The sequence below is a fragment of the Hyperolius riggenbachi genome, chromosome 1, assembly GCF_040937935.1.
Source record: "Hyperolius riggenbachi isolate aHypRig1 chromosome 1, aHypRig1.pri, whole genome shotgun sequence".
NCBI lineage: Eukaryota > Metazoa > Chordata > Amphibia > Anura > Hyperoliidae > Hyperolius > Hyperolius riggenbachi.
Genome location: NC_090646.1, coordinates 304961843 through 304966998, shown reverse-complemented (window position 1 = coordinate 304966998; position 5156 = coordinate 304961843). Strand labels below are relative to the sequence as shown.

At 47.8% G+C, this 5156-nt stretch overlaps 1 pseudogene; it reads right to left on the bottom strand.

Moving 5' to 3' along the window:
- Positions 1-395: 395 nt before the first annotated feature.
- On the bottom strand, positions 396-1674 carry LOC137510388 (uncharacterized; annotated as a pseudogene).
- Between the last annotated feature and the right edge of the window lie 3482 nt (positions 1675-5156).

Sequence of the window (5156 nt, the reverse complement as noted above, 5' to 3'; positions counted from 1 at the left end):
CATCTGGCTGTAGGGGGACTGAGCTGGTCCTTGCAGGGAATGTGGCCACGCGCGACATTCCTGAGGGGTGATGGTAATGCTTTGCTCACAGGGGAACAGATCTCTGGAATAAAAACACAAAAGTGTCGTTCTCTGATCGCTTGCACGACTGCACAGATCCGACAGGGAGCGCTCAGGCAATCGACTGGGAATTCCCTAGATTCACCTGCGTTTCTCACGGCTATTCCGTGACAGTCCATAATAAAGAATTCAGATTATAGGACAACGTGCGGGCCCATCTTCTTCTTCTTGCAATGTTATGTTATGAGCCAGTGTTTTTCTTTTATTCAGAACCCTGTCAGAGATTTGGCATCTAAATTTGTTGATGTATTTGTCCAGGGTAGGATTTTTTCCAGCTACAGGGGTCCATCAGCATTTTTTTGTGGATCTGGTGTGTGTTGGCTCATTATCAGTAGTGTTGCAACATGTCCCACTCCAGGCCTAGGCACTGGAGACTCACTAGGGCTGGCTCCTAGTATACAGTCCGTAGCCCCGGGAGGCTCACCAGCACCCCCCATTTGCACAGAGTTATCAAACAGTCCCTTGCAAGAGTCCAGAACTTCTGCTGGGGAGGCGGGCTCCACGGGGGTTAGAGTAGGCTCACACCGGGCCACTAACCATCCCAGGTCAGTACCCAACAAAACATTTGTGGGGATGGCATCAGTTACCCCCACTTTTCTTATTCCACTGCCGGCACCCCAGTCCAGGTGAACCCATGCAGTGGGTATGGCTGGGCTGACACCCCCAACTCCTTTGACAGCCATAGTCTTGCCCGGAATGTACTCCTCCGGGTTCACAAGCTGGGGGTGCACTAGAGTCACCTCTGCTCCAGTGTCCCTCAGGCCGGTGGTAACTGTGTCCCCAATCATGACAGGTTGCAGATTCTCTGCATAGCCAGTGGCATTTCTGGTAGCACACAAAGCAGTTTGGACTTTTACTGGGGTTTGAGGCCTCACTGGATTTTGGGGCCTCCCTCTTCCTCTCTGGGCAAGTCATGCTGATATGACCCACCCTGTCACATACAAAGCATTTCCGGGTGTCAGTGGTTGGTTGCTTGAATCCAGGAGACAGCGGTGCTTGCCTCCTCTGGGGGATGGGTGAAACAGGTTTAGCAATCTGTTCTCCCCTCCAGCTGGATGTAGTAGTCCTCCAGGACTTGGGTGCTCTATGGGCCGTGTAGGAATCGGCAATTTCCACAGCCTCATCCACTGCCTTTGGTTCTCAATCCAGCACAAACAGCCGGACATCAACAGGACAAGTGTGGAGGAACTGGTCTTTTATCATCAGTTTCTGCAGGGCATCAAAGGTTTTAACAGACAGTCCTTTTAACCACTAATGGAAGGCAGTGCGCAGGTTGCAAGCATGATCCAGGTAACTGTCATTAGGACCTCGCTGCACTGTCCTGAAACGTTTGCAATACACCTCTGGCGTGAGGTGGTATTGCGTAATGATGGCTTTCTTAATTGCCTAAAAGTCTGCTTCTTCCTCCTGGGGAAGACTCACAAACGCCTCTAGGGCCTTGCCTCTCAGCCCTGGTGTAAGATACCTTGCCCACTGCTCATGGGGCACCCCATACTGATGACAAGTCCTTTCAAACCCCTGTAAGAAAGTGTCTATGTCAGAGTCTTTGTCCATAGCGGGGAACCTATCCAGGGGGATTCTGTGGACTCGCTCACCTTCGCGTTCTGCGGGTCCAACAGACCGGTTCTGCTGCTGAAGTTTAGCCAGCTCCAGCTGGTGTTGATGCTCAGCACTTTCCCTCTCGACCTGGAGTCTGTCCCTCTCGGCCTGGAGTCGCCGTTCATCTCTTCCCTCCTCAGCCTGATGTCGACGTTCAGCACGATCCTTCTCGGCTTGTCGATGCAGTAGAATCAGCTTTAGGCGCAGTTCTGGATCAGCCGAACCAAGCAGCTGTAGGTCAGCTTCCAGAGATGCCATCTCCGTGTTCGGTGGATCCTCCAGGACATCGTCTCCACTCGCATTCTAGGGCGGGAGCGATTCCTCCGCTGGCGTGTCGTGAGCTGCATCTGCTGGCGTTGGAGCACGGGCTTGCTCTGCCTCATCATACTCCTCGAGGGCACAAACTAACTGCTCCTTAGTCTGGCCTCTCACCGTCTCGATGCCTCTGTGCTCACACAGGTTGAGTAAGTCACTTTGATTCTGTTTCTGATAGCTGGTGGCTTTCTGAGCCATCATATTGCCAAATAAAAAGAAAAAGGGGGAGGGGAAGCAAAAATGCCAAGTGTGTACCAAACCCGACTGCGGGTTTGACCAGATCAAGTGGAGAGTAGCCTTATTCAAGCTAAAACCAAGGCTGTGACCCCTCAAACACTTCTCACTGCCACCACTAGCTGCCGCTAGACACTTCCACTCTGCTGCCGAGTGATCTGCATGCAATCCGCGCTTTTGTATTCGGGTCAGCTTTGCGCTTTAGGCCTAATACGGGAATGCCACGCACACACACACACGCACAGTACAATCGTACAGTAGCATGGCACAATCAGGCACGGAACTTGTAATGCAAGTTACACTGCAGTCTCTCCTTCTAGGCTATGAGCGTTAGTTTAGTACAGCAGAAGTCAAACTTATTAAATAACGATTTAATATTCCAGAAAAAAGTGGAACAATGCAGAAAATAATATATACAAAAGATGTACAAAAAACAAAGTAAAAAGTTACAAAATTAAGAGTTACAAAGATACACACAAGGATATTTGCTTACCAAAATAAACAGGAATCAAGATAGAAGAACCTTGGACGTGGTTTTCTGGACGGGCACGGTTCTGGTTTGACCTGGAGTCTACCTAGCTTGGACCAGGAGTCCACCTAGCTTCAGCTACCGTCAGGAGCGGACTGATTTTAGGTATCTGCCCCTGATTTTTATGCTGGGAGATTTCCCTTGAGGCTACAACTTCATTGGGAAGGGGGAAACTAGTTTTAATTAAATTTCCAGACATAATTTAATTCCCAGAGATCTAACTTCCACATGTAAAAGTGTATTTTAGCACACACATCAAAGACCTTTTGAGTAAGGCTGTCATATGTAAATTCCTGGCTCAGGCTGGTGTGGTCTGCAGCCAGTCTAGGTGACACATCTGAGACAGCAGATCAAAGGTGACTGGCTAGTGGCCTAATGAGCCATTTCCTTGCCCCAGGCTAGCAACTCAAGGTAACAGCTTCCTTGAGCCAGGTGACAATACCTTCCAAAAGCCAGCTGCCCGACTGGCCTCTTACCATACATACACACACATACATACACATCTGAGGTGGTACACAGTAGACAGAAAAATGAAAAAATATGTTCCTGTATTATCCTTAACATCATAACTAGCTGCTATCATGACAATAACAGTCCCCAATCTAAAAATCCAACTGGATTCTATCTGGCATAGGTTTCGATCAAGGTCACCCCCCCTTCCCCTCCTCCTTGAAGGAATCTGTGGCCATAATGTGAGTTCACTACTGTATCTGTTTTTATTCATTAAATGGTATTATGCTATGGCGGTTTGTACTTTAGTCTAAGGGAGAAAATTCCGTATATGGAGGAATTTGAAGACTATACATCCACAAGCGTGTAAAGCTGGTCTGTGACACGGTCAGCCCCCCTTATCTGGTGAGCGTGGAATCTTACTATTTTTTGCACACTAAAGAGGAGTATTGCACAGTGGGTGCACGGCTGTGTTTGCACTGGTGGAGGAAATAATTGTTTATTTGAAAGAAACAGGATTACGCCATGCATGTCCCTTTACTCTGTCTGAGCCAATAACAGGAAAAGGGTCTAGGGATCGAGAGGTTAATCCATACCACTGAGCCATTTATGCTGATCGTAATCAATCAGCCATCTCATCTGGTGACCGTACTATATAATACCTAAAGGATTCCAGCTTGGATAATTCAGCTTTTTTGGACAGTTCATAGTGTATATAATTTTTTCCGTCTGACATGTTTTATTGCCTACTCTGTTGTGTATAAACTGTAATCAGTCTTATTTGGTGCTGGCAGGTGTAGAGCGCTTTACTATATCATAATACATACAGCTTACATGGTGGTAATACCCACCCATTAGTGGGGCGAACCATCTAGCCAGTGTGAACTCATTAGATAGAAACGATCCACAGAGGAACACACATACCACTTTTTTCTACATTGCACCACAGACTTAAGCTGTTTCACAGGTGTGCACACACTGCTGCTACTGCAGTACCTTGCACAATATCCCTCATCATAATAAGTACTTTTTTTCCTTTATTAATATTGTTATTTTGTAGTTCTCTGTGTCTGACTCTGCACAGTGCACCACAAACTTTAGCTGTTTTAGACAGGTGTGAACAGGGCCGGATTTGTACTTTTCTCCACCCAAGGCCCACTGTCACTAGCCGCCCTCTCCCTTCCACCTGAGCGACCAACTGACGTTACCCTGTTTTTCTGGGGGCCACTCTGTTGCTGCCCTGCAACCTCTTTAATGCTTCATCCAGCTCATGCTCTGTCCCCACCATGGTGTCAAATCATGCTCCCAACTAGGGACCTTTGTTCCTAATGCTTTGAAACAGAACTCAAATTTAAACTGATATGCTCCACCGTGATGAGGGGGTTTAACCTTGTCGCCACCTCTGTGCGCTGCCCTCCACATAGCATTTTAGCTCTCTAGCTACTTCATCGTTCACAGCTGGATGTAGATGGAGAGTAGAAACGCAATGTGGAAGGCAGCATAGAGGTGGCAACAACGATGAGTTAACCGACCTTCTGCAGTGCGAATCAGGTTAAATTTGATTTCTGTTCAGAACCATTTAGAACAGCGGTACCAATTGAAACTCTCATCCCTACTACCAGCAAAAAGTGGCACCTCCTTCAGCTAGTGTGATTTTAAAGTAAACTTGAGACAGGAGAAGAAGTTCTTTTTTACTTACCTGACGCTTCTTTCAGCCCCTCATAGCCTTAACAGACCCTTGGCTCCTGCCCAGTCCATCCTGTTGTGTTACTATCCCCCTCTGAAAGATCACAAGTTGCGGGCTACTGCGCATGTGTGACCCAGGCTTTATCGTGCTCCCATGGCTGGAAGCATTGTACTTATACACAGAGCGCTTCCAGTGGCTGGAGCTAGAGTGACCAGATTTTTG